General features: G+C 30.5%; 6 non-coding genes and 10 pseudogenes across 6 annotated transcripts; all 16 read left to right on the top strand.

Moving 5' to 3' along the window:
• The first annotated feature begins 7 nt into the window (after window positions 1–7).
• LOC132979663 (5S ribosomal RNA) lies at window positions 8–126 on the top strand. The gene has a single exon (XR_009674085.1). It is a non-coding gene; the product is annotated as a 5S ribosomal RNA (ribosomal RNA).
• Window positions 127–247: 121 nt separating this feature from the next.
• On the top strand, window positions 248–356 carry LOC132979668 (5S ribosomal RNA; annotated as a pseudogene).
• A 122-nt stretch (window positions 357–478) lies between these two features.
• On the top strand, window positions 479–597 carry LOC132979687 (5S ribosomal RNA). Its single transcript, XR_009674097.1, has one exon. It is a non-coding gene; the product is annotated as a 5S ribosomal RNA (ribosomal RNA).
• Window positions 598–719: 122 nt separating this feature from the next.
• On the top strand, window positions 720–838 carry LOC132979684 (5S ribosomal RNA). The gene has a single exon (XR_009674094.1). It is a non-coding gene; the product is annotated as a 5S ribosomal RNA (ribosomal RNA).
• A 121-nt stretch (window positions 839–959) lies between these two features.
• Window positions 960–1,068, top strand: LOC132979669 (5S ribosomal RNA; annotated as a pseudogene).
• A 123-nt stretch (window positions 1,069–1,191) lies between these two features.
• Window positions 1,192–1,310, top strand: LOC132979662 (5S ribosomal RNA). Its single transcript, XR_009674084.1, has one exon. It is a non-coding gene; the product is annotated as a 5S ribosomal RNA (ribosomal RNA).
• Window positions 1,311–1,432: 122 nt separating this feature from the next.
• LOC132979671 (5S ribosomal RNA) lies at window positions 1,433–1,541 on the top strand (annotated as a pseudogene).
• A 123-nt stretch (window positions 1,542–1,664) lies between these two features.
• Window positions 1,665–1,773, top strand: LOC132979675 (5S ribosomal RNA; annotated as a pseudogene).
• A 122-nt stretch (window positions 1,774–1,895) lies between these two features.
• LOC132979667 (5S ribosomal RNA) lies at window positions 1,896–2,004 on the top strand (annotated as a pseudogene).
• A 122-nt stretch (window positions 2,005–2,126) lies between these two features.
• On the top strand, window positions 2,127–2,245 carry LOC132979689 (5S ribosomal RNA). The gene has a single exon (XR_009674098.1). It is a non-coding gene; the product is annotated as a 5S ribosomal RNA (ribosomal RNA).
• Window positions 2,246–2,366: 121 nt separating this feature from the next.
• On the top strand, window positions 2,367–2,475 carry LOC132979670 (5S ribosomal RNA; annotated as a pseudogene).
• Window positions 2,476–2,598: 123 nt separating this feature from the next.
• Window positions 2,599–2,717, top strand: LOC132979674 (5S ribosomal RNA). The gene has a single exon (XR_009674086.1). It is a non-coding gene; the product is annotated as a 5S ribosomal RNA (ribosomal RNA).
• Window positions 2,718–2,839: 122 nt separating this feature from the next.
• On the top strand, window positions 2,840–2,948 carry LOC132979673 (5S ribosomal RNA; annotated as a pseudogene).
• A 122-nt stretch (window positions 2,949–3,070) lies between these two features.
• On the top strand, window positions 3,071–3,179 carry LOC132979665 (5S ribosomal RNA; annotated as a pseudogene).
• A 123-nt stretch (window positions 3,180–3,302) lies between these two features.
• On the top strand, window positions 3,303–3,411 carry LOC132979666 (5S ribosomal RNA; annotated as a pseudogene).
• A 122-nt stretch (window positions 3,412–3,533) lies between these two features.
• Window positions 3,534–3,642, top strand: LOC132979664 (5S ribosomal RNA; annotated as a pseudogene).
• Window positions 3,643–22,269: the final 18,627 nt, after the last annotated feature.

A 22,269-nucleotide genomic window follows, 5' to 3' on the forward strand; every position in this document is an offset into this window, starting at 1 on the left:
AATAATGACTTATGGCCATACCACCCTGAACACGCCCGATCTCGTCCGATCTCGGAAGCTAAGCAGGGTCGGGCCTGGTTAGTACTTGAAGGGGAGACCGCCTGGGAATACCAGATGCTGTAAGCTTTTTCATTTTTTTGATCATGTGTTTTTTTTTATCATATAGAGACATATTCACATGTCCAAAAATTCAGCCAGAATCAAGGGCATGACATCTTTAAAAGGCCCCTTTCTGCACACACTAATGACTTACGGCCATACCACCCTTAACATGCCCGATCTCGGAAGCTAAGCAGGGTCGTGCCTGGTTAGTACTTGGATGGGAGACCAACTGGGAATACCAGGTGCTGTAAGGTTTTTCATTTTTTTGATCATATGTTTTTTTTTTATCATATAGAGACATATTCACATGTCCAGAAATTCAGCCAGAATCAAGGGCATGACATATTTAAAAGGCCCCTTACTGCACACAATAATGACTTATGGCCATACCACCCTGAACACGCCCGATCTCGTCAGATCTCGGAAGCTAAGCAGGGTCGGGCCTGGTTAGTACTTGAAGGGGAGACCGCCTGGGAATACCAGGTGCTGTAAGCTTTTTCATTTTTTTGATCATATGTTTTTTTTTTATCATATAGAGACATATTCACATGTCCAAAAATTCAGCCAGAATCAAGGGCATGACATCTTTAAAAGGCCCCTTACTGCACACAATAATGGCTTACAGCCATACCACCCTGAACACGCCAGATCTCGTCAGATCTCAGAAGCTAAGCAGGGTCGGGCCTGGTTAGTACTTGGATGGGAGACCGCCTCGGAATACCAGGTGCTGTAAGCTTTTTCATTTTTTTGATCATATGTTTTTTTTTATCATAGAGAGACATATTCACATGTCCAAAAATTCAGCCAGAATCAAGGGCATGACATCTTTAAAAGGCCCCTTTCTGCACACAATAATGGCTTACAGCCATACCACCCTGAACTCGTCCGATTTCGGAAGCTAAGCAGGTTCGGGCCTGGTTAGTACTTGGATGGGAGACCGCCTGCGAATACCAGGTGCTGTAAGCTTTTTCATTTTTTTGATCATACGTTTTTTTTTTTATCATAGAGAGACATATTCACATGTCCAAAAATTCAGCCAGAATCAAGGGCATGACATCTTTAAAAGGCCCCTGTCTGCACACAATACTGACTTACGGCCATACCACCCTGAACACGCCCGATCTCATCCAATCTCGGAAGCTAAGCAGGGTCGGGCCTGGTTAGTACTTGGATGGGAGACCACCTGGGAATACCAGGTGCTGTAAGCTTTTTCATTTTTTTGACCATATTTTTTTTTTTTATCATATAGAGACATATTCACATGTCCAAAAATTCAGCCAGAATCAAGGGCATGACATCTTTAAAAGGCCCCTTTCTGCACACAATAATGGCTTACGGCCATACTACCCAGAACTCGTCCGATCTCGGAATCTAAGCAGGGTTGGGCCTGGTTAGTACTTGGATGGGAGACCGCCTGGGAATTCCAGGTGCTGTAAGCTTTTTCATTTTTTTGATCATATGTTTTTTTTTTTATCATATAGAGACTTATTCATATGTCCAAAAATTCAGCCAGAATCAAGGGCATGACATCTTTAAAAGGCCCCTTTCTGAACACAATAATGGCTTACGGCCATACCACCCTGAACATGGCCAATCTCGGAAGCTAAGCAGGGTAGGGCCTGGTTAGTACTTGTATGGGAGACCGCCTGGGGATACCAGGTGTTGTAAGCTTTTTCATTTTTTTGATCATATGTTTTTTTTTTATCATATAGAGACATATTCACATGTCCAAAAATTCAGCCAGAATCAAGGGCATGACATCTTTAAAAGGCCCCTTTCTGCACACAATAATGGCTTACGGCCATACCACCCTGAACTCGTCCGATCTCGGTAGCTAAGCAGCGTCGGGCCTGTTTAGTACTTGGATGGGAGACCGCCTGGGAATACCAGGTGCTGTAAGCTTTTTCATTTTTTTGATCATATGTTTTTTTTTTATCATATAGAGACATATTCACATGTCCAAAAATTCAGCCAGAATCAAGGGCATGACATCTTTAAAAGGCCCCTTACTGCACACAATAATGGCTTACAGCCATACCACCCTGAACACGTCAGATCTCGTCAGATCTCGGAAGCTAAGCAGGGTCGGGCCTGGTTAGTACTTGGATGGGAGACCGCCTCGGAATACCAGGTGCTGTAAGCTTTTTCATTTTTTTGATCATATGTTTTTTTTTATCATAGAGAGACATATTCACATGTCCAAAAATTCAGCCAGAATCAAGGGCATGACATCTTTAAAAGGCCCCTTTCTGCACACAATACTGGCTTACAGCCATACCACCCTGAACTCGTCCGATTTCGGAAGCTAAGCAGGTTCGGGCCTGGTTAGTACTTGGATGGGAGACCGCCTGCGAATACCAGGTGCTGTAAGCTTTTTCATTTTTTTGATCATACGTTTTTTTTTTTATCATAGAGAGACATATTCACATGTCCAAAAATTCAGCCAGAATCAAGGGCATGACATCTTTAAAAGGCCCCTGTCTGCACACAATACTGACTTACGGCCATACCACCCTGAACACGCCCGATCTCATCCAATCTCGGAAGCTAAGCAGGGTCGGGCCTGGTTAGTACTTGGATGGGAGACCACCTGGGAATACCAGGTGCTGTAAGCTTTTTCATTTTTTTGACCATATTTTTTTTTTTTATCATATAGAGACATATTCACATGTCCAAAAATTCAGCCAGAATCAAGGGCATGACATCTTTAAAAGGCCCCTTTCTGCACACAATAATGGCTTACGGCCATACTACCCAGAACTCGTCCGATCTCGGAATCTAAGCAGGGTTGGGCCTGGTTAGTACTTGGATGGGAGACCGCCTGGGAATTCCAGGTGCTGTAAGCTTTTTCATTTTTTTGATCATATGTTTTTTTTTTTATCATATAGAGACTTATTCATATGTCCAAAAATTCAGCCAGAATCAATGGCATGACATCTTTAAATTCCCCTTTTTGCACACAATAATGGCTTACGGCCATACCACCCTGAACTCATCCGATCTCGGAAGCTAAGCAGGGTCGGGCCTGGTTAGTACTTGGATGGGAGACCGCCTGGGAATTCCAGGTGCTGTAAGCTTTTTCATTTTTTTGATCATATGTTTTTTTTTTTATCATATAGAGACATATTCACATGTCCAAAAATTCAGCCAGAATCAAAGGGATGACATCTTTAAAAGGCCCCTTTCTGCACACAATAATGGCTTACAGCCATACCACCCTGAACTCGTCCGATCTCGGAAGCTAAGCAGGGTCGGTCCTGGTTAGTACTTGGATGGGAGACCGCTTGGGAACACCAGGTGCTGTAAGCTTTTTCATTTTTTTGATCACATGTTTTTTTTTTATCATATAGAGAAATATTCACATGTCCAAAAATTCAGCCAGAATCAAGGACATGACATCTTTAAAAGGCCCCTTTCTGCACACAATAATGGCTTACGGCCATACCACCCTGAACACGCCCGATCTCGGAAGCTAAGCAGGGTCGGGCCTGGTTAGTACTTTGATGGGAGACCGCCTGGGAATACCAGGTGCTGTAAGCTTTTTCATTTTTTTGATCATATGTTTTTTTTTATCATATAGAGACATATTCAGATGTCCAAAATTTTCATGAAGTATTTCGGCTTCAAAAAAGTGAAACATTTTCATGAAGAAATTCGGATTCAAAAAAGTTGAAAATTTTCATGATGAAATTCAGCTTCAAAAAAGTTGAAAATTTTCATGAAGAAATTTGGCTCCAAAAAAGTTTTCGCAAGGGGGGGTGGTTCGTCTTTTTTCAACTTTTTCGTAAGGGGGGGTGGGTCAATTGAAAATTTTCATGAAGTATTTGGGCTTCAAAAAAGTTGAAAATATTCATGAAGAAATTCGGCTTCAAAAAAGTTGAAATTTTTCATGAAGTATTTGGGCTTCAAAAAAGTTGAAAATTTTCAAGAAGAAATTCGGCTTCAAAAAAGTTTTCGCAAGGGGTGGGTGTATTGTCTTTTTTCAACTTTTTCGTAAGGGGGGGTGGGTCATTTGAAAATATTCATGAAGAAATTCGGCTTCAAAAAAGTTTTCGCAAGTGTTTCGTCTTTTTTCAACTTTTTCGTAAGGGGGGGTGGGTCAATTGAAAATGTTCATGAAGTATTTCGGCTTCAAAAAAGTTCATGAAGTAAAGTTGTCGCAAGGGGGTGGGTGAATCGTCTTTTTCAACTTTTTCGTAAGGGGGGGTGGGTCAATTGAAAATATTCATGAAGAAATTCGGCTTCAAAAAAGTTGAAAATTTTCATGAAGTATTTCAGCTTCAAAAAAGTTGAACATTTCTGTAAAAAGATTTCGGCTTGAAAAAAGTTGAAAATTTCCAAGAAGAAATTCGGCTTCAAAAAAGTTGAAAATGTTCATGAAGAATTTGGGCTTCAAAAAAGTTGAAAATTTTCATGAAGAAATTTAGCTTCAAAAAAGGTGAAAATTTTCATGAAATATTTCAGCTTCAAAAAAGTTGAACATTTTCATGAAAAGATTTCGGCTTGAAAAAAGTTGAACATTTTCATGAAGTATTTCGGATTAAAAAAGTTGAAAATTTTCACGACAGGATTTCGGTTTTAAAAAAGTCGACCATTTTCATGAAGTATTTCAGATTCAAAAAAGTTGAACATTTTCATGAAAAGATTTCGGCTTCAAAAAAGTTGAATATTTTAATGGAAAGATTTCGGCTTCAAAAAAGTTGAAAATTTTCATGAAGTATTTGGACTTCAAAAAAGTTGAAAATTTCCATGAAGAAATTCGGCTTCAAAAAAGTTGAAAATGTTGATGAAGAATTTGGGCTTCAAAAAAGTTGAAAATTTTCATGAAGAAATTCGGCTTCAAAAAAGGTGAAAATTTTCATGACAGTATTTCGGCTTCAAAAAAGTCGAACATTTTCATGAAGTATTTCAGCTTCAAAAAAGTTGAAAATTTTCATGAAAAGATTTCGGCTTCAAAAAAGTTAAAAATTTTCATGACAGTATTTCGGCTTCAAAAAAGTTGAACATTTTCATGACAGTATTTCGGCTTCAAAAAAGTTGAAAATTTTCATGAAGTATTTCGGATTCAAAAAAGTCGAACATTTTCATGAAGTATTTCAGCTTCAAAAAAGTTGAAAATTTTCATGAAAAGATTTCGGCTTCAAAAAAGTTGAAAATTTTCATGACAGTATTTCGGCTTCAAAAAAGTTGAACATTTTCATGACAGTATTTCGGCTTCAAAAAAGTTGAAAATTTTCATGAAGTATTTCGGATTCAAAAAAGTTGAAAATTTTCATGAAAAGATTTCGGCTTCAAAAAAGTTGAAAATTTTCATGAAGTATTTGGGTTTCAAAAAAGTTGAAAGTTTTCATGAAGTATTTTGGATTCAAAAAAGTTGAAAATATTCACGACAGGATTTCGGCTTTAAAAAAGTCGAACATTTTCATGAAGTATTTCGGCTTCAAAAAAGTTGAAAATCTTCATGACAGTATTTCGGCTTTAAAAAAGTCGAACATTTTCATGAAGTATTTCAGATTCAAAAAAGTTGAACATTTTCATGAAAAGATTTCGGCTTCAAAAAAGTTGAATATTTTAATGGAAAGATTTCGGCTTCAAAAAAGTTGAAAATTTTCATGAAGTATTTGGACTTCAAAAAAGTTGAAAATTTCCATGAAGAAATTCGGCTTCAAAAAAGTTGAAAATGTTGATGAAGAATTTGGGCTTCAAAAAAGTTGAAAATTTTCATGAAGAAATTCGGCTTCAAAAAAGGTGAAAATTTTCATGACAGTGGCTTCAAAAAAGTCGAACATTTTCATGAAGTATTTCAGCTTCAAAAAAGTTGAAAATTTTCATGAAAAGATTTCGGCTTCAAAAAAGTTGAAAATTTTCATGACAGTATTTCGGCTTCAAAAAAGTTGAACATTTTCATGACAGTATTTCGGCTTCAAAAAAGTTGAAAATTTTCATGAAGTATTTCGGATTCAAAAAAGTCGAACATTTTCATGAAGTATTTCAGCTTCAAAAAAGTTGAAAATTTTCATGAAAAGATTTCGGCTTCAAAAAAGTTGAAAATTTTCATGACAGTATTTCGGCTTCAAAAAAGTTGAACATTTTCATGACAGTATTTCGGCTTCAAAAAAGTTGAAAATTTTCATGAAGTATTTCGGATTCAAAAAAGTTGAAAATTTTCATGAAAAGATTTCGGCTTCAAAAAAGTTGAAAATTTTCATGAAGTATTTGGGTTTCAAAAAAGTTGAAAGTTTTCATGAAGTATTTTGGATTTAAAAAAGTTGAAAATTGTCACGTCAGGATTTCGGCTTTAAAAAAGTCGAACATTTTCATGAAGTATTTCGGCTTCAAAAAAGTTGAAAATCTTCATGACAGTATTTCGGCTTTAAAAAAGTCGAACATTTTCATGAAGTATTTCGGATTAAAAAAGTTGAAAATTTTCACGACAGGATTTCGGTTTTAAAAAAGTCGACCATTTTCATGAAGTATTTCAGATTCAAAAAAGTTGAACATTTTCATGAAAAGATTTCGGCTTCAAAAAAGTTCAATATTTTAATGGAAAGATTTCGGCTTCAAAAAAGTTGAAAATTTTCATGAAGTATTTGGACTTCAAAAAAGTTGAAAATTTCCATGAAGAAATTCGGCTTCAAAAAAGTTGAAAATGTTGATGAAGAATTTGGGCTTCAAAAAAGTTGAAAATTTTCATGAAGAAATTCGGCTTCAAAAAAGGTGAAAATTTTCATGACAGTATTTCGGCTTCAAAAAAGTCGAACATTTTCATGAAGTATTTCAGCTTCAAAAAAGTTGAAAATTTTCATGAAAAGATTTCGGCTTCAAAAAAGTTGAAAATTTTCATGACAGTATTTCGGCTTCAAAAAAGTTGAACATTTTCATGACAGTATTTCGGCTTCAAAAAAGTTGAAAATTTTCATGAAGTATTTCGGATTCAAAAAAGTCGAACATTTTCATGAAGTATTTCAGCTTCAAAAAAGTAGAAAATTTTCATGAAAAGATTTCGGCTTCAAAAAAGTTGAAAATCTTCATGACAGTATTTCGGCTTTAAAAAAGTCGAACATTTTCATGAAGTATTTCGGATTCAAAAAAGTTGAACATTTTCATGAAGTATTTCGGATTCAAAAAAGTTGAAAATGTTCATGAAGTATTTGGGCTTCAAAAAAGTTGAACATTTTCACGACAGGATTTCGGCTTTAAAAAAGTCGAACATTTTCATGAAGTAATTCAGCTTCAAAAAAGTTGAACATTTTCATGACAGTATTTCGGCTTCAAAAAAGTCGAATATTTTCATGAAGTATTTCAGCTTCAAAAAAGTTGAACATTTTCAGGAAAAGATTTCAGTTCCAAAAAAGTTGAAAATTTTCATGAAGTATTTCGGCTTCAAAAATGTTTAACATTTTCATGAAGTATTTCGGCTTCAAAAAAGGTGAAAATTTTCATGAAATATTTGGGCTTCAAAAAAGTTGAAAATTTTCATGACTGTATTTCGGCTTTAAAAAAGTCGAACATTTTCATGAAGTATTTCAGATTCAAAAAAGTTGAACATTTTCATGAAAAGATTTCGGCTTCAAAAAAATTGAATATTTCAATGGAAAGATTTCGGCTTCAAAAAAGTTGAAAATTTTCATGAAGTATTTCGGATTCAAAAAAGTCGAACATTTTCATGAAGTATTTCAGCTTCAAATAAGTTGAAAATTTTCATGGAAAGATTTCGGCTTCAAAAAAGTTGAAAATTTTCATGACAGTATTTCGGCTTCAAAAAAGTTGAACATTATCATGACAGGATTTCGGCTTCAAAAAAGTTGAAAATTTTCATGAAGTATTTCGGATTCAAAAAAGTTGAAAATTTTCATGAAAAGATTTCGGCTTCAAAAAAGTTGAAAATTTTCATGAAGTATTTGGGTTTCAAAAAAGTTGAAAATTTTCATGAAGTATTTTGGATTCAAAAAAGTTGAAAATTTTCACGACAGGATTTCGGCTTTAAAAAAGTCGAACATTTTCATGAAGTATTTCGGCTTCAAAAAAGTTGAAAATTTTCATGAAGTATTTCGGATTCAAAAAATTTGAAAATTTTCATGAAAAGATTTTTGCTTCAAAAAAGTTGAAAATTTTCATGAAGAATTTGGGCTTCAAAAAAGATGAAAATTTTCACGACAAGATTTCGGAGTCAAAAAAGTAGAAAATTTTAACGACAGGATTTCGGCTTTAAAAAAGTCGAACATTTTCATGAAGTATTTCAGATTCAAAAAAGTTGAACATTTTCATGAAAAGATTTCGGCTTCAAAAAAGTTCAATATTTTAATGGAAAGATTTCGGCTTCAAAAAAGTTGAAAATTTTCATGAAGTATTTGGACTTCAAAAAAGTTGAAAATTTCCATGAAGAAATTCGGCTTCAAAAAAGTTGAAAATGTTGATGAAGAATTTGGGCTTCCAAAAAGTTGAACATTTTCATGACAGTATTTCGGCTTCAAAAAAGTTGAAAATTTTCATGAAGTATTTCGGATTCAAAAAAGTCGAACATTTTCATGAAGTATTTCAGCTTCAAAAAAGTAGAAAATTTTCATGAAAAGATTTCGGCTTCAAAAAAGTTGAAAATCTTCATGACAGTATTTCGGCTTTAAAAAAGTCGAACATTTTCATGAAGTATTTCGGATTCAAAAAAGTTGAACATTTTCATGAAGTATTTCGGATTCAAAAAAGTTGAAAATGTTCATGAAGTATTTGGGCTTCAAAAAAGTTGAACATTTTCACGACAGGATTTCGGCTTTAAAAAAGTCGAACATTTTCATGAAGTAATTCAGCTTCAAAAAAGTTGAACATTTTCATGACAGTATTTCGGCTTCAAAAAAGTCGAATATTTTCATGAAGTATTTCAGCTTCAAAAAAGTTGAACATTTTCAGGAAAAGATTTCAGTTCCAAAAAAGTTGAAAATTTTCATGAAGTATTTTGGCTTCAAAAATGTTTAACATTTTCATGAAGTATTTCGGCTTCAAAAAAGGTGAAAATTTTCATGAAATATTTGGGCTTCAAAAAAGTTGAAAATTTTCATGACTGTATTTCGGCTTTAAAAAAGTCGAACATTTTCATGAAGTATTTCAGATTCAAAAAAGTTGAACATTTTCATGAAAAGATTTCGGCTTCAAAAAAATTGAATATTTCAATGGAAAGATTTCGGCTTCAAAAAAGTTGAAAATTTTCATGAAGTATTTCGGATTCAAAAAAGTCGAACATTTTCATGAAGTATTTCAGCTTCAAATAAGTTGAAAATTTTCATGGAAAGATTTCGGCTTCAAAAAAGTTGAAAATTTTCATGACAGTATTTCGGCTTCAAAAAAGTTGAACATTATCATGACAGGATTTCGGCTTCAAAAAAGTTGAAAATTTTCATGAAGTATTTCGGATTCAAAAAAGTTGAAAATTTTCATGAAAAGATTTCGGCTTCAAAAAAGTTGAAAATTTTCATGAAGTATTTGGGTTTCAAAAAAGTTGAAAATTTTCATGAAGTATTTTGGATTCAAAAAAGTTGAAAATTTTCACGACAGGATTTCGGCTTTAAAAAAGTCGAACATTTTCATGAAGTATTTCGGCTTCAAAAAAGTTGAAAATTTTCATGAAGTATTTCGGATTCAAAAAATTTGAAAATTTTCATGAAAAGATTTTTGCTTCAAAAAAGTTGAAAATTTTCATGAAGAATTTGGGCTTCAAAAAAGATGAAAATTTTCACGACAAGATTTCGGAGTCAAAAAAGTAGAAAATTTTAACGACAGGATTTCGGCTTTAAAAAAGTCGAACATTTTCATGAAGTATTTCAGCATCAAAAAAGTTGAAAATTTTCATGAAAAGATTTCGGCTTCAAAAAAGTTGAACATTTTCATGAAGTATTTCGGCTTCAAAAAAGTTGAAAATCTTCATGACAGTATTTCGGCTTTAAAAAAGTCGAAAATTTTCATGAAGTATTTCGGATTAAAAAAGTTGAAAATTTTCACGACAGGATTACGGTTTTAAAAAAGTCGACCATTTTCATGAAGTATTTCAGATTCAAAAAAGTTGAAAATTTTCATGAAAAGATTTCGGCTTCAAAAAAGTTCAATATTTTAATGGAAAGATTTCGGCTTCAAAAAAGTTGAAAATTTTCATGAAGTATTTGGACTTCAAAAAAGTTGAAAATTTCCATGAAGAAATTCGGCTTCAAAAAAGTTGAAAATGTTGATGAAGAATTTGGGCTTCAAAAAAGTTGAAAATTTTCATGAAGAAATTCGGCTTCAAAAAAGGTGAAAATTTTCATGACAGTATTTCGGCTTCAAAAAAGTCGAACATTTTCATGAAGTATTTCAGCTTCAAAAAAGTTGAAAATTTTCATGAAAAGATTTCGGCTTCAAAAAAGTTGAAAATTTTCATGACAGTATTTCGGCTTCAAAAAAGTTGAACATTTTCATGACAGTATTTCGGCTTCAAAAAAGTTGAAAATTTTCATGAAGTATTTCGGATTCAAAAAAGTCGAACATTTTCATGAAGTATTTCAGCTTCAAAAAAGTAGAAAATTTTCATGAAAAGATTTCGGCTTCAAAAAAGTTGAAAATTTTCATGACAGTATTTCGGCTTCAAAAAAGTTGAACATTTTCATGACAGTATTTCGGCTTCAAAAAAGTTGAAAATTTTCATGAAGTATTTCGGATTCAAAAAAGTTGAAAATTTTCATGAAAAGATTTCGGCTTCAAAAAAGTTGAAAATTTTCATGAAGTATTTGGGTTTCAAAAAAGTTGAAAGTTTTCATGAAGTATTTTGGATTCAAAAAAGTTGAAAATTTTCACGACAGGATTTCGGCTTTAAAAAAGTCGAACATTTTCATGAAGTATTTCGGCTTCAAAAAAGTTGAAAATTTTCATGAAAAGATTTCGTCTTCAGAAAAGTTGAACATTTTCATGACAGTATTTCGGCTTCAAAAAAGTTGAAAATGTTCATGAAGTATTTGGGCTTCAAAAAAGTTAAAAATTTTCATGAAGTATTTGGGCTTCAAAAAAGTTGAAAATTTTCACGACAGGATTTCGGCTTTAAAAAAGTCGAACATTTTCATGAAGTATTTGGGTTTCAAAAAAGTTGAACATTTTCATGACAGTATTTCGGCTTCAAAAAAGTTGAAAATTTTCATGAAGTATTTCAGATTCAAAAAAGTTGAAAATTTTCATGAAAAGATTTCGGCTTCAAAAAAGTTGAACATTTTTATGAAGTATTTGGGTTTCAAAAAAGTTGAAAATTTTCATGAAGTATTTTGGATTTAAAAAAGTTGAAAATTGTCACGTCAGGATTTCGGCTTTAAAAAAGTCGAACATTTTCATGAAGTATTTCGGCTTCAAAAAAGTTGAAAATCTTCATGACAGTATTTCGGCTTTAAAAAAGTCGAACATTTTCATGAAGTATTTCGGATTCAAAAAAGTTGAACATTTTCATGAAGTATTTCGGATTCAAAAAAGTTGAAAATGTTCATGAAGTATTTGGGCTTCAAAAAAGTTGAACATTTTCACGACAGGATTTCGGCTTTAAAAAAGTCGAACATTTTCATGAAGTAATTCAGCTTCAAAAAAGTTGAACATTTTCATGACAGTATTTCGGCTTCAAAAAAGTCGAACATTTTCATGAAGTATTTCAGCTTCAAAAAAGTTGAACATTTTCAGGAAAAGATTTCAGTTCCAAAAAAGTTGAAAATTTTCATGAAGTATTTCGGCTTCAAAAATGTTTAACATTTTCATGAAGTATTTCGGCTTCAAAAAAGGTGAAAATTTTCATGAAATATTTGGGCTTCAAAAAAGTTGAAAATTTTCATGACTGTATTTCGGCTTTAAAAAAGTCGAACATTTTCATGAAGTATTTCAGATTCAAAAAAGTTGAACATTTTCATGAAAAGATTTCGGCTTCAAAAAAATTGAATATTTCAATGGAAAGATTTCGGCTTCAAAAAAGTTGAAAATTTTCATGAAGTATTTCGGATTCAAAAAAGTCGAACATTTTCATGAAGTATTTCAGCTTCAAATAAGTTGAAAATTTTCATGGAAAGATTTCGGCTTCAAAAAAGTTGAAAATTTTCATGACAGTATTTCGGCTTCAAAAAAGTTGAACATTATCATGTCAGGATTTCGGCTTCAAAAAAGTTGAAAATTTTCATGAAGTATTTCGGATTCAAAAAAGTTGAAAATTTTCATGAAAAGATTTCGGCTTCAAAAAAGTTGAAAATTTTCATGAAGTATTTGGGTTTCAAAAAAGTTGAAAATTTTCATGAAGTATTTTGGATTCAAAAAAGTTGAAAATTTTCACGACAGGATTTCGGCTTTAAAAAAGTCGAACATTTTCATGAAGTATTTCGGCTTCAAAAAAGTTGAAAATTTTCATGAAGTATTTCGGATTCAAAAAATTTGAAAATTTTCATGAAAAGATTTTTGCTTCAAAAAAGTTGAAAATTTTCATGAAGAATTTGGGCTTCAAAAAAGATGAAAATTTTCACGACAAGATTTCGGAGTCAAAAAAGTAGAAAATTTTAACGACAGGATTTCGGCTTTAAAAAAGTCGAACATTTTCATGAAGTATTTCAGCTTCAAAAAAGTTGAAAATTTTCATGAAAAGATTTCGGCTTCAAAAAAGTTGAACATTTTCATGAAGTATTTTGGCTTCATAAAAGTTGAAAATCTTCATGAAGTATTTTGGCTTCAAAAAAGTTGAAAATTTTCATGAAGTATTTCGGATTCAAAAAATTTGAACATTTCATGAAGTATTTTGGCTTCAAAAAAGTTGAATATTTTTATGAAGTATTTCGGATTCAAAAAAGTTGAACATTTTCAAGACAGGATTTCGGCTTTAAAAAAGTCGAACATTTTCATGAAATATTTCGGCTTCAAAAAAGTTGAAAATTTTCATGAAAAGATTTCGTCTTCAGAAAAGTTTAACATTTTCATGACAGTATTTCGGCTTCAAAAAAGTTGAAAATGTTCATGAAGTATTTGGGCTTCAAAAAAGTTAAAAATTTTCACGACAGGATTTCGGCTTTAAAAAAGTCGAACATTTTCATGAAGTATTTGGGTTTCAAAAAAGTTGAACATTTTCATGACAGTATTTCGGCTTCAAAAAAGTTGAAAATTTTCATGAAGTATTTCAGATTCAAAAAAGTTGAAAATTTTCATGAAAAGATTTCGGCTTCAAAAAAGTTGAACATTTTTATGAAGTATTTGGGTTTCAAAAAAGTTTAAAATTTTCATGAAGTATTTTGGATTTAAAAAAGTTGAAAATTGTCACGTCAGGATTTCGGCTTTAAAAAAGTCGAACATTTTCATGAAGTATTTCGGCTTCAAAAAAGTTGAAAATCTTCATGACAGTATTTCGGCTTTAAAAAAGTCGAACATTTTCATGAAGTATTTCGGATTCAAAAAAGTTGAACATTTTCATGAAGTATTTCGGATTCAAAAAAGTTGAAAATGTTCATGAAGTATTTGGGCTTCAAAAAAGTTGAACATTTTCACGACAGGATTTCGGCTTTAAAAAAGTCGAACATTTTCATGAAGTAATTCAGCTTCAAAAAAGTTGAACATTTTCATGACAGTATTTCGGCTTCAAAAAAGTCGAACATTTTCATGAAGTATTTCAGCTTCAAAAAAGTTGAACATTTTCAGGAAAAGATTTCAGTTCCAAAAAAGTTGAAAATTTTCATGAAGTATTTCGGCTTCAAAAATGTTTAACATTTTCATGAAGTATTTCGGCTTCAAAAAAGGTGAAAATTTTCATGAAATATTTGGGCTTCAAAAAAGTTGAAAATTTTCATGACTGTATTTCGGCTTTAAAAAAGTCGAACATTTTCATGAAGTATTTCAGATTCAAAAAAGTTGAACATTTTCATGAAAAGATTTCGGCTTCAAAAAAATTGAATATTTCAATGGAAAGATTTCGGCTTCAAAAAAGTTGAAAATTTTCATGAAGTATTTCGGATTCAAAAAAGTCGAACATTTTCATGAAGTATTTCAGCTTCAAATAAGTTGAAAATTTTCATGGAAAGATTTCGGCTTCAAAAAAGTTGAAAATTTTCATGACAGTATTTCGGCTTCAAAAAAGTTGAACATCATCATGACAGGATTTCGGCTTCAAAAAAGTTGAAAATTTTCATGAAGTATTTCGGATTCAAAAAAGTTGAAAATTTTCATGAAAAGATTTCGGCTTCAAAAAAGTTGAAAATTTTCATGAAGTATTTGGGTTTCAAAAAAGTTGAAAATTTTCATGAAGTATTTTGGATTCAAAAAAGTTGAAAATTTTCACGACAGGATTTCGGCTTTAAAAAAGTCGAACATTTTCATGAAGTATTTCGGCTTCAAAAAAGTTGAAAATTTTCATGAAGTATTTCGGATTCAAAAAATTTGAAAATTTTCATGAAAAGATTTTTGCTTCAAAAAAGTTGAAAATTTTCATGAAGAATTTGGGCTTCAAAAAAGATGAAAATTTTCACGACAAGATTTCGGAGTCAAAAAAGTAGAAAATTTTAACGACAGGATTTCGGCTTTAAAAAAGTCGAACATTTTCATGAAGTATTTCAGCTTCAAAAAAGTTGAAAATTTTCATGAAAAGATTTCGGCTTCAAAAAAGTTGAACATTTTCATGAAGTATTTTGGCTTCATAAAAGTTGAAAATCTTCATGAAGTATTTTGGCTTCAAAAAAGTTGAAAATTTTCATGAAGTATTTCGGATTCAAAAAATTTGAACATTTCATGAAGTATTTTGGCTTCAAAAAAGTTGAATATTTTTATGAAGTATTTCGGATTCAAAAAAGTTGAACATTTTCAAGACAGGATTTCGGCTTTAAAAAAGTCGAACATTTTCATGAAATATTTCGGCTTCAAAAAAGTTGAAAATTTTCATGAAAAGATTTCGTCTTCAGAAAAGTTTAACATTTTCATGACAGTATTTCGGCTTCAAAAAAGTTGAAAATGTTCATGAAGTATTTGGGCTTCAAAAAAGTTAAAAATTTTCACGACAGGATTTCGGCTTTAAAAAAGTCGAACATTTTCATGAAGTATTTGGGTTTCAAAAAAGTTGAACATTTTCATGACAGTATTTCGGCTTCAAAAAAGTTGAAAATTTTCATGAAGTATTTCAGATTCAAAAAAGTTGAAAATTTTCATGAAAAGATTTCGGCTTCAAAAAAGTTGAACATTTTTATGAAGTATTTGGGTTTCAAAAAAGTTTAAAATTTTCATGAAGTATTTTGGATTTAAAAAAGTTGAAAATTGTCACGTCAGGATTTCGGCTTTAAAAAAGTCGAACATTTTCATGAAGTATTTCGGCTTCAAAAAAGTTGAAAATCTTCATGACAGTATTTCGGCTTTAAAAAAGTCGAACATTTTCATGAAGTATTTCGGATTCAAAAAAGTTGAACATTTTCATGAAGTATTTCGGATTCAAAAAAGTTGAAAATGTTCATGAAGTATTTGGGCTTCAAAAAAGTTGAACATTTTCACGACAGGATTTCGGCTTTAAAAAAGTCGAACATTTTCATGAAGTAATTCAGCTTCAAAAAAGTTGAACATTTTCATGACAGTATTTCGGCTTCAAAAAAGTCGAACATTTTCATGAAGTATTTCAGCTTCAAAAAAGTTGAACATTTTCAGGAAAAGATTTCAGTTCCAAAAAAGTTGAAAATTTTCATGAAGTATTTCGGCTTCAAAAATGTTTAACATTTTCATGAAGTATTTCGGCTTCAAAAAAGGTGAAAATTTTCATGAAATATTTGGGCTTCAAAAAAGTTGAAAATTTTCATGACTGTATTTCGGCTTTAAAAAAGTCGAACATTTTCATGAAGTATTTCAGATTCAAAAAAGTTGAACATTTTCATGAAAAGATTTCGGCTTCAAAAAAATTGAATATTTCAATGGAAAGATTTCGGCTTCAAAAAAGTTGAAAATTTTCATGAAGTATTTCGGATTCAAAAAAGTCGAACATTTTCATGAAGTATTTCAGCTTCAAATAAGTTGAAAATTTTCATGGAAAGATTTCGGCTTCAAAAAAGTTGAAAATTTTCATGACAGTATTTCGGCTTCAAAAAAGTTGAACATTATCATGACAGGATTTCGGCTTCAAAAAAGTTGAAAATTTTCATGAAGTATTTCGGATTCAAAAAAGTTGAAAATTTTCATGAAAAGATTTCGGCTTCAAAAAAGTTGAAAATTTTCATGAAGTATTTGGGTTTCAAAAAAGTTGAAAATTTTCATGAAGTATTTTGGATTCAAAAAAGTTGAAAATTTTCACGACAGGATTTCGGCTTTAAAAAAGTCGAACATTTTCATGAAGTATTTCGGCTTCAAAAAAGTTGAAAATTTTCATGAAGTATTTCGGATTCAAAAAATTTGAAAATTTTCATGAAAAGATTTTTGCTTCAAAAAAGTTGAAAATTTTCATGAAGAATTTGGGCTTCAAAAAAGATGAAAATTTTCACGACAAGATTTCGGAGTCAAAAAAGTAGAAAATTTTAACGACAGGATTTCGGCTTTAAAAAAGTCGAACATTTTCATGAAGTATTTCAGCTTCAAAAAAGTTGAAAATTTTCATGAAAAGATTTCGGCTTCAAAAAAGTTGAACATTTTCATGAAGTATTTTGGCTTCATAAAAGTTGAAAATCTTCATGAAGTATTTTGGCTTCAAAAAAGTTGAAAATTTTCATGAAGTATTTCGGATTCAAAAAATTTGAACATTTCATGAAGTATTTTGGCTTCAAAAAAGTTGAATATTTTTATGAAGTATTTCGGATTCAAAAAAGTTGAACATTTTCAAGACAGGATTTCGGCTTTAAAAAAGTCGAACATTTTCATGAAATATTTCAGCTTCAAAAAAGTTGAAAATTTTCATGAAGTATTTCGGATTCAAAAAATTTGAAAATTTTCATGAAAAGATTTTTGCTTCAAAAAAGTTGAAAATTTTCATGAAGAATTTGGGCTTCAAAAAAGATGAAAATTTTCACGACAAGATTTCGGAGTCAAAAAAGTAGAAAATTTTAACGACAGGATTTCGGCTTTAAAAAAGTCGAACATTTTCATGAAGTATTTCAGCTTCAAAAAAGTTGAAAATTTTCATGAAAAGATTTCGGCTTCAAAAAAGTTGAACATTTTCATGAAGTATTTTGGCTTCATAAAAGTTGAAAATCTTCATGAAGTATTTTGGCTTCAAAAAAGTTGAAAATTTTCATGAAGTATTTCGGATTCAAAAAATTTGAACATTTCATGAAGTATTTTGGCTTCAAAAAAGTTGAATATTTTTATGAAGTATTTCGGATTCAAAAAAGTTGAACATTTTCAAGACAGGATTTCGGCTTTCAAAAAGTCGAACATTTTCATGAAATATTTCAGCTTCAAAAAAGTTGAAAATTTTCATGAAAAGATTTCGGCTTCAAAAAAGTTGAAAATTTTCATGAAGTATTTGGGTTTCAAAAAAGTTGAAAATTTTCATGAAGTATTTTGGATTCAAAAAAGTTGAAAATTTTCACGACAGGATTTCGGCTTTAAAAAAGTCGAACATTTTCATGAAGTATTTCGGCTTCAAAAAAGTTGAAAATTTTCATGAAGTATTTCGGATTCAAAAAATTTGAACATTTCATGAAGTATTTTGGCTTCAAAAAAGTTGAATATTTTTATGAAGTATTTCGGATTCAAAAAAGTTGAACATTTTCAAGACAGGATTTCGGCTTTAAAAAAGTCGAACATTTTCATGAAATATTTCAGCTTCAAAAAAGTTGAAAATTTTCATGAAGTATTTCGGATTCAAAAAAGATGAAAATTTTCACGACAAGATTTCGGAGTCAAAAAAGTAGAAAATTTTAACGACAGGATTTCGGCTTTAAAAAAGTCGAACATTTTCATGAAGTATTTCAGCTTCAAAAAAGTTGAAAATTTTCATGAAAAGATTTCGGCTTCAAAAAAGTTGAAAATTTTCATGAAGTATTTGGGTTTCAAAAAAGTTGAAAATTTTCATGAAGTATTTTGGATTCAAAAAAGTTGAAAATTTTCACGACAGGATTTCGGCTTTAAAAAAGTCGAACATTTTCATGAAGTATTTCGGCTTCAAAAAAGTTGAAAATTTTCATGAAGTATTTCGGATTCAAAAAATTTGAAAATTTTCATGAAAAGATTTTTGCTTCAAAAAAGTTGAAAATTTTCATGAAGAATTTGGGCTTCAAAAAAGATGAAAATTTTCACGACAAGATTTCGGAGTCAAAAAAGTAGAAAATTTTAACGACAGGATTTCGGCTTTAAAAAAGTCGAACATTTTCATGAAGTATTTCAGCTTCAAAAAAGTTGAAAATTTTCATGAAAAGATTTCGGCTTCAAAAAAGTTGAACATTTTCATGAAGTATTTTGGCTTCATAAAAGTTGAAAATCTTCATGAAGTATTTTGGCTTCAAAAAAGTTGAAAATTTTCATGAAGTATTTCGGATTCAAAAAATTTGAACATTTCATGAAGTATTTTGGCTTCAAAAAAGTTGAATATTTTTATGAAGTATTTCGGATTCAAAAAAGTTGAACATTTTCAAGACAGGATTTCGGCTTTAAAAAAGTCGAAAATTTTCATTAAATATTTCAGCTTCAAAAAAGTTGAAAATTTTCATGAAAAGATTTCGGCTTTAAAAAAGTTGAAAATTTTCATGAAGTATTTGGGCTTCAAAAAAGTTAAAAATTTTCATGAAGTATTTGGGCTTCAAAAAAGTTGAAAATTTTCACGACAGGATTTCGGCTTTAAAAAAGTCGAACATTTTCATGAAGTATTTGGGTTTCAAAAAAGTTGAACATTTTCATGACAGTATTTCGGCTTCAAAAAAGTTGAAAATTTTCATGAAGTATTTCAGATTCAAAAAAGTTGAAAATTTTCATGAAAAGATTTCGGCTTCAAAAAAGTTGAACATTTTTATGAAGTATTTGGGTTTCAAAAAAGTTGAAAATTTTCATGAAGTATTTTGGATTTAAAAAAGTTGTAAATTTTCACGTCAGGATTTCGGCTTTAAAAAAGTCGAACATTTTCATGAAGTATTTCAGCTTCAAAAAAGTTGAAAATTTTCATGAAGTATTTCGGATTCAAAAAAGTTGAAAATTTTCACGACAGGATTTCGGCTTTAAAAAAGTCGAACATTTTCATGAAATATTTCAGCTTCAAAAAAGTTGAAAATTTTCACGACAGGATTTCGGCTTTAAAAAAGTCGAACATTTTCATGAAGTATTTGGGTTTCAAAAAAGTTGAACATTTTCATGACAGTATTTCGGCTTCAAAAAAGTTGAAAATTTTCATGAAGTATTTCAGATTCAAAAAAGTTGAAAATTTTCATGAAAAGATTTCGGCTTCAAAAAAGTTGAACATTTTTATGAAGTATTTGGGTTTCAAAAAAGTTGAAAATTTTCATGAAGTATTTTGGATTTAAAAAAGTTGTAAATTTTCACGTCAGGATTTCGGCTTTAAAAAAGTCGAACATTTTCATGAAGTATTTCGGCTTCAAAAAAGTTGAACATTTTCATGAAGTATTTCGGATTCAAAAAAGTTGAAAATGTTCATGAAGTATTTCGGATTCAAAAAAGTTGAAAATGTTCATGAAGTATTTGGGCTTCAAAAAAGTTGAAAATTTTCACGACAGGATTTCGGCTTTAAAAAAGTCGAACATTTTCATGAAGTAATTCAGCTTCAAAAAAGTTGAACATTTTCATGACAGTATTTCGGCTTCAAAAAAGTCGAACATTTTCATGAAGTATTTCAGCTTCAAAAAAGTTGAACATTTTCAGGAAAAGATTTCAGTTCCAAAAAAGTTGAAAATTTTCATGAAGTATTTCAGCTTCAAAAATGTTTAACATTTTCATGAAGTATTTCGGCTTCAAAAAAGGAGAAAATTTTCATGAAATATTTGGGCTTCAAAAAAGTTGAAAATTTTCATGACTGTATTTCGGCTTTAAAAAAGTCGAACATTTTCATGAAGTATTTCAGATTCAAAAAAGTTGAACATTTTCATGAAAAGATTTCGGCTTCAAAAAAGTTGAATATTTCAATGGAAAGATTTCGGCTTCAAAAAAGTTGAAAATTTTCATGAAGTATTTCGGATTCAAAAAAGTCGAACATTTTCATGAAGTATTTCAGCTTCAAATAAGTTGAAAATTTTCATGGAAAGATTTCGGCTTCAAAAAAGTTGAAAATTTTCATGACAGGATTTCGGCTTCAAAAAAGTTGAACATTATCATGACAGGATTTCGGCTTCAAAAAAGTTGAAAATTTTCACGACAGGATTTCGGCTTTAAAAAAGTCGAACATTTTCATGAAGTATTTCGGCTTCAAAAAAGTTGAAAATTTTAATGAAAAGATTTTTGCTTCAAAAAAGTTGAAAATTTTCATGAAGAATTTGGGCTTCAAAAAAGTTGAAAATTTTCACGACAAGATTTCGGAGTCAAAAAAGTAGAAAATTTTAACGACAGGATTTCGGCTTTAATAAAGTCGAACATTTTCATGAAGTATTTCAGCTTCAAAAAAGTTGAAAATTTTCATGAAAAGATTTCGGCTTCAAAAAAGTTGAAAATTTTCATGAAAAGATTTCGGCTTCAAAAAAGTCTAACATTTCCATGAAGTATTTTGGCTTCATAAAAGTTGAAAATCTTCATGAAAAGATTTTGGCCTCAAAAAAGTTGAACATTTTCATGAATTATTTTGGCTTCAAAAAAGTTGAAAATTTTCATGAAGTATTTCGGATTCAAAAAATTTGAACATTTCATGAAGTATTTTGGCTTCAAAAAAGTTGAAAATTTTTATGAAGTATTTCGGATTCAAAAAAGTTGAACATTTTCAAGACAGGATTTCGCCTTTAAAAAAGTCGAACATTTTCATGAAGTATTTCAGCTTCAAAAAAGTTGAAAATCTTCATGAAAAGTTTTCGGCTTCAAAAAAGTTGAACATTTTCATGAAGTATTTCAGCTTCAAAAAAGTTGAACATTTTCATGAAGTATTTCGGATTCAAAAAAGTTGAAAATTTTCACGACAGGATTTCGACTTTAAAAAAGTCGAACATTTTCATGAAATATTTCAGCTTCAAAAAAGTTGAAAATTTTCATGAAAAGATTTCGGCTTCAAAAAAGTTGAAAATTTTCATGAAGTATATGGGTTTCAAAAAAGTTGAAAATTTTCATGAAGTATTTCGGATTAAAAAAAGTTGAAAATTTTCACGTCAGGATTTCGGCTTTAAAAAAGTCGAACATTTTCATGAAGTATTTCGGCTTCAAAAAAGTTGAAAATTTTCATGAAAAGATTTCGGCTTCAAAAAAGTTGAAAATTTTCATGAAGTATTTGGGTTTCAAAAAAGTTGAAAATTTTCATGAAGTATTTTGGATTCAAAAAAGTTGAAAATTTTCACGACAGGATTTCGGCTTTAAAAAAGTCGAACATTTTCATGAAGTATTTCGGCTTCAAAAAAGTTGAAAATTTTCATGAAAAGATTTTTGCTTCAAAAAAGTTGAAAATTTTCATGAAGAATTTGAGCTTCAAAAAAGTTGAAAATTTTCACGACAAGATTTCGGAGTCAAAAAAGTAGAAAATTTTAACGACAGGATTTCGGCTTTAAAAAAGTCGAACATTTTCATGAAGTATTTCGGCTTCAAAAAAGTTGAAAATTTTCACGACAGGATTTCGGCTTTAAAAAAGTCGAACATTTTCATGAAGTATTTCGGCTTCAAAAAAGTTGAAAATTTTCATGAAAAGATTTTTGCTTCAAAAAAGTTGAAAATTTTCATGAAGAATTTGGGCTTCAAAAAAGTTGAAAATTTTCACGACAGGATTTCGGCTTTAAAAAAGTCGAACATTTTCATGAAGTATTTGGGATTCAAAAAAGTTGAAAATTTTCACGACAGGATTTCTGAGTCAAAAAAGTTGAAAATTTTCATGAAAAGATTTCGGCTTCAAAAAAGTTGAAAATTTTCAGGAAAAGATTTCGGCTTCAAAAAAGTTGAAAATTTTCATGAAAAGATTTCGGCTTCAAAAAAGTTGAAAATTTTCATGAAGTATTTGGGTTTCAAAAAAGTTGAACATTATCATGACAGGATTTCGGCTTCAAAAAAGTTGAAAATTTTCATGAAGTATTTCGGATTCAAAAAAGTTGAAAATTTTCATGAAAAGATTTCGGCTTC

The sequence above is a fragment of the Labrus mixtus genome, chromosome 8 (genome assembly GCF_963584025.1).
Source record: "Labrus mixtus chromosome 8, fLabMix1.1, whole genome shotgun sequence".
NCBI classification, from domain to species: domain Eukaryota; kingdom Metazoa; phylum Chordata; class Actinopteri; order Labriformes; family Labridae; genus Labrus; species Labrus mixtus.